General features: G+C 45.1%; 1 pseudogene; it reads right to left on the bottom strand.

Annotated features, from left to right (window-relative positions):
- Positions 1 to 2,873: 2,873 nt before the first annotated feature.
- On the bottom strand, positions 2,874 to 4,436 carry LOC105822187 (annotated as a pseudogene).
- Positions 4,437 to 6,067: the final 1,631 nt, after the last annotated feature.

Here is a 6,067-nt window from a genome sequence, read left to right on the forward strand (position 1 = left end):
ATACAACTAAGAGGTATATTTTTGAAAATACTTTAATGTGATTTTTTTTTCTTTCTGAGTTCATGACTTTCTCCTTATTCAGCTAAGGATATCCATCTGCCTGCAGGTATGTTGGGAAGGTCACAGAAAGAACGCAAAGAGAATGTACAGGGCAATGTTCAGCTTCTGACATGCAAAATCCAATGCCATGAAACAACAGGCTTGAAAAGCAGGCATTTTGCTGTGAGGAAGGATTCACTACTAAATTAATCTAACAAATCTAATCCTGTAAAATTCATATCACAGTTCTGCTAATATGTAGAGAAAACAGTCTTAAGCAAGAGAGGATTCAGATGACAGAGTTTTTTAAAGGTGTAGAACAAATCCCTTTGTTTGCAGTGAGGTTTGCCTGCAAGGTTGGAGGGGAAGCATGATGCACAGTATTGCTTCTCAAAGAGCGGTCCTCAGACCAGCAGGGCCAGCATCAGCATTGCTTGGGAACTTGTTAGAAATGCAAATCCCCCAGTTCCACTGCAGACTTAGTCTAGGGATAGGGCTCAGCAATCTATTTTTTTTTTTTTTAACAGCTCTCTGGGTGACACTGATGCACACTGAAAATTAAAAAGCATCGATCTAGCGAAAACCTCACCCCTTCCAATCCAGGGCATATGAGAAGACGGAGGGGAGAGAGAGAGGAGGAAAGAGGCACGAGAGCTGTATGTGCCTGTTTTGCTCTTTGTCCAGCTTCAGCCAAGGAAGAGGAGGAGTTTCAGAGAAGTGAGGGCGACCTAGAGGGAAGGGGGTTCTCCCAGCCATGCTCGTTAGTTGGAACTCATCTATTAAGCTTGTCTACACCAACTGAGGATGTCACCAAACCTTAAAGGAATTTGGTGTTGGCTGTAAGGTCAGGCTGAGAAGCTTTGAATTATTAGTTTTTCTAGGCCTTTCTCAAGTCCCCGTAGTATAGACAGGTCCCAGACTTAGCTGAGAGTCCACCATTTGTTCATAGGAGTGGCTCTATCAGGGGGTGAAGTGGCTTTAAGCAAGGTTTGCAGAGTATTTCCCAGGTCAAGGCATATGGGAGGGGCACTCAGATCTCAGAGGTTCTCTAGTATCAGAGAGAGCTGAGGGGTTCCCCCACTTAACCAGCTTGGTATTGGGCTCTCGCCAAGCAGAAAGAAAATAATACCAGCCACAGAGTGGACAAGGGACTTTGCCCCAGGGTCCAGTTGGGCGGAAGGACACTGTCCTCCCTTAATCAAACATTTCTATGAACCACATGCTTCGTTCTCTGCAATGAGCTGCCATCCTGGCGGGGAGGCAGAACTAGTGTACACTTTATTTTTCCCTCAGAGACAGACCAGAGCCTTCCTAAAATAACTATTTAAATTATCTGGGTGGGCTTAGTTTTAACCAAACAGAGCTAATAGTTAACTGCTTTCCTCCTTTCTCCCTCCCCTAGTCCCCCCAAAAGTGAGTAGGTATTAGCAAGACTAGACCTGTACCTTAGAGTTGTGTACATTAGATTTGTGACCACATTACACATGAAATTTAATATCCAAAGGCCTGGGTTTGTGGAGTGGCTCCACCAGCCACTTAACCTCTCTGTACCTTAGCTTAGCCTGGCATGTAAAGTGGGGGTGGTAAGCCCTCCTTTCATGCATTGTTATGATGGTTACAGAGGGAGAGAAAGGGCTTTGCAAATGGCAAGGAGCTCTCCTAATATTAGTCCTCAAAATTGTTATGACAAGAGAATATAGAAGCATACAGCAGAGTGTTCAATATTATTACAGTATTTTGAATAAACATCCTTCAAAAAGTTATATTTAAATATTAACTCATGCATTCAGCTGGTTATTGTACAATGCCATTTGGATGATCCATAGATATCTGACAGTCAACACTCGCTCCTTCTCTCCGTAAATTCATTTCTCCTCCTCCTGGTTATAGAACCTATTCTTTGGGAGAATCGCTCCTTTCCCATGCCAATCACAGCTCTCCTGGCCCTCGCTAGGCCAATCCGAGGACTTACCCATGATATTCTCCTAACACGTTGGTGGAGAAGAGTTATTTTTTTCTTCTCTGATTGTTAGGCTTTAAATCGGAGCTGCTGCGCCCATCCCCAGGAGGAGAGAAAGAAGGCAACTCACAGGCAGCTACAAGGGAACAGGCAGAGAAAAGTGGCCCTGAGGGAGGAGTGCATGTCCCTGGTCCCAGCTATTCCCAAGGAGTCACCCCTCTCTATCCCAGTTATATTAGTTAATATATCGCCTTTTTACTCTAGTTAGTTTGAATGGGGTTTCTGTCACTTGCAGTGAAAAATGTCTGCAAACTATGCATCTGAGACTCACTAGTGCAAAATGAAACTCATCTCCCCTCAATCTGGTCCTGCTCTTGTATTCCATTTCCATTGGTGATACCCCCACCGGTCCCATTATCTAGGCCAGATGCCTGGGTTTCATTGTTGACCCTGTCATATCCCTGGTCCTCTCTCCCACTCCCTCTGGAATTTGATCAGTTTTCTTTGCTCTACCCTTGTTTTTTTTTTTTTTTGACTTTATTTACAACTTTATTGACAGACACAACACATATGTACACGCGTCACAGGGCACGACGGGACGCTCGCGAGCAGGGATAAGAGGCACCCTGAGGGGCAGGGGCGGCTCCGGGGCGGCCTCAGGGAGCCGTGAGCCCTCCCTGGGTTTCCGGGGAGGATCCCACTCCCTGGGGCATGGCTCACCTGGAGTTCGCCAGCAACTTGGCCAGCAAGTGTCTTCCCCTTCCCACAACCTCGTCTATCCTCAGCGTCCCCCCACAGTCCTTAGGGGGGTCTTCGACCTGCACCGGCCACGTGGCAGTGCAGAGGCCCAGCTGGCAGAGTGCCGGGCGGTCCCTCAGACGGCCACTTTCTCCATCACGCTTTCGGCAACGTGGACGGTGACGCTGCCGCCTGCCCGCGCCCCTGCTGGTGGTCTTTCCAGTCCTTGCCCTGGCAGAAGGTGGAGCCGTAGTTGACCTTTGGCAGCCCGTGCCCTCGCTCAGGGCCTCCCGGCCGCAGTTGACGCAGGACTGCTCTTTCCGCTCCGCGTCCGCCTGAATTTTGGCCTGGGTCACGGTCTCGGTGGGAGCTGGCCTGCTTGGTCTGTTCGAACAGCACCTTCAGCTGCTGTGCAGTGCTGAGCAGAGAATTAGCCATCGCCTCCAGGTACAGCCAGCTCCGCTGCTCCGACATCTCCAGCCCACTGACCACAGCCGGGGACGCAGCTTTGGTGGGGGTGGGGGTGGGGACAACCAGGGCAGGCAGGGATGTCAGCACTATTTTGGGATGTGGCGTTGGCAACGCAGCTTCTGGGAAAGGTGCGATCTGGCAGCTGTCTTGATAGCCAGGGTAGTGAGGCTCCTGGTGGCCCACGCGGCACGGGGGCTGCACACCAGCCTCCTGGACTGTGGCTCCCTCGAAGACGTCACCCTGGCCAGGACCCTCTGGAGTCCTCTCCCTGAATCTCTCCCCTGGATTGCTGCGGTGGCTTCCTAACCAGTGTCCCTGCCATCAGTCCTGCCTGCCCTATCCCATTCTCTACTCTCCAGCAAGAGGGATCTTGCTAACATGAAATTTACCTGTGTATAGACCCCTGCCCCAGACACTTGGCCCTGAATATGCATTGTGAGTCTCTGGGAGGTTTTATTAGACGTGGCAACTTCCTAATAGTTTTGACCACAAGGATTTATATTCATGAGATATTTCAGGAGGATAATGAACATGATTTGGGAAACAATATTCTAGAAGATTTTAAGGGCAACAGTTACAAATTCTTGCTTTCATTTTTACATAACTCTTTGTTAGCATTCTTAGAGTTCTTTTTTAAATTTCAAAATATTAAGGGGGTATAAATGTTTTTGTTACATGGATACCTTTTATAATGCTTAAGTCAGGGCTATTAGTGTGCCCATCACCCGAATAGTGTTCATTGTACCCGATAGGTAGGTTTTTACCCTTCTCCTTCTCCCCTCTTCTTGGGGTTCTCAAGAATGTGTCATTTTAATAATCATCATATCTGACATTTAGTGAATTCTTACTGTAAGCCAGGCAATGCTAAATATTTTACATGCATTACCTTATCTAACCTCCAAGACAGCCCTTAAGGTTGTTATTGCTATTTGCATTTTTTAGATGAGCAATACAAGCTTAGGTTAATTTATGTAAATTCACACAGGTGATAAATAGAAGTGGGATTTGAAACTAGGATTTCTTGATTCTGAAGCCTGTACGTTTAACTACTAGCCACTATTTTTCAAATCTTTTTTTTTAATAGCCCTGGGGTTCTATAGATATGTCTCAGAAGCAGCTACTAGGGAAGAAACAGGGGGAAAAGGTGATGAGGGGAGACATACTCTGTGAAATTATGGGTCCCTAAGGGCCACTTCAACCAGAGCATCCATACCTTTGTCTTGTTCATGATTGAGGGTTATGCAGAAAATTTTTCTTGCATAAATGGTTGTAACACATTGGAAACTACTGCACTATTTGATACTGATATTTAAAGGAAATATTCTCTGTTAGGAATCCTTTCCTTCCCACTTATTCTGATTCTTGTGGCTCATTTCCATGAAGACAATGAAGGAGCATTTGACTGACATCTAGAGTTAGCTCCTTCAGCTTGCATCATTGGTGGTTCCTGTTTATGAAACCAAAGGCTGCATAAAGTTTACCTAGCTGTCTTCTGAAGCACATGAAATAGATTGGGATGGGCATAATGGAATACTCCATCTAAGGCCACCTGTTTCCTATCTCAGATCTTAGATTTAGGGAATGGTAATTTATTGAATGGAATGCTCACATAAGATATTGAGGGATAGATATTCAGGAGACTGATGGGTCTTAGGAACTAGAAAAAATAAAAAATGTAAAACAAAGTGAAACAAAGAAAGGAAATACAAACCGAGTAGAGTTTTTAAAGGGCAGATTCCTTAAACACCTTGATAAATTAGTTGAGAATTTGATTCAGCATGAAATCTGCTTCATCTTAGGTATCTGCCCTTGAGCTGCAGACTGGCTGGCATAGATGTCTACCATCTGGCCTGGTTCCTTTTCTTCCTATCCTTGTTCTCCTAACTTAGACACCATCTTGTTTCCTGCCACACAGGAGCAATCTGCCTGAACATGTATTTATGCACCAGCCTCAACACTATTTTCCCCGTGATGTAAACCTCTTGTACTGCTGGGGATTTCTCCTTCATTTCTATTTCCCATCTGGGGGCTGGGCCTAAGTCAGGACTCATGGTGGTTAATACTGTTGAGTTTCAGTGAATACTAGCTCAGGTCATCCTAGTGATTACATAAATTCCAAGGAGTTTGCTCTCCAGTAATATGGCTTTTAACTGTGGCCTTGGGGAAGCCATTCTAATTTTATTATTGTTTACCCGGTTGTTAAATTAATTAATGCTCCTAAGGAATTAGATATCTTTAATTAGAGGAGTTCTGTGCATAAACCCCCTTAATGTGGGGGAATTGTACGGTGAATTTGAATCTCAGGAAGAAAATCGTATTAGGTGGCTTCCTGGATTGCAATTCTTTTGATCCATGCATTTCAAGCCAAGTAGGAAGACCACTATTTGGTACCCTTCAATTCATAGGCAGCAGATTAAAGCAGACTTAAACCCAGAGTTAGGCCTGGTCATAGCTATTCGGTATGGATGCAAGTAAGGGATGGGCTAGACAAGGGGAAGATAAAGAGAGCTGGTAGGTGGGACAGGTATTGCCAAGCCACTCCCACCATGTGCTTGTGCATGGAGTTACTTGTATTATTGTGATATGTTAGCTATTCGGATATGTTCCTTATATTATTGTGATATGTTAGCTATTCAGATATGCTATAGTGATATAAAGTGCTCTTGATGGAAATTATTATTATTGTTTAGATACTTTTACGAAGAAAAGTTTCTCAAAAGCTCTGAAGGGACCCCAGGACCAAGCATGTCGGATGAAGGGTGGTAGCATCTGTAACCTTGCTGTCTTTCTTGGCTGAAATAAAATTGAAGAATGTCATACACCCAAAAGCATGACATAAAATTGATTAAACTTAGTACC

This window comes from Propithecus coquereli, unplaced genomic scaffold, assembly GCF_000956105.1.
Source record: "Propithecus coquereli isolate 6110/MARCELLA unplaced genomic scaffold, Pcoq_1.0 Scaffold6, whole genome shotgun sequence".
In the NCBI taxonomy this organism is placed as follows: domain Eukaryota; kingdom Metazoa; phylum Chordata; class Mammalia; order Primates; family Indriidae; genus Propithecus; species Propithecus coquereli.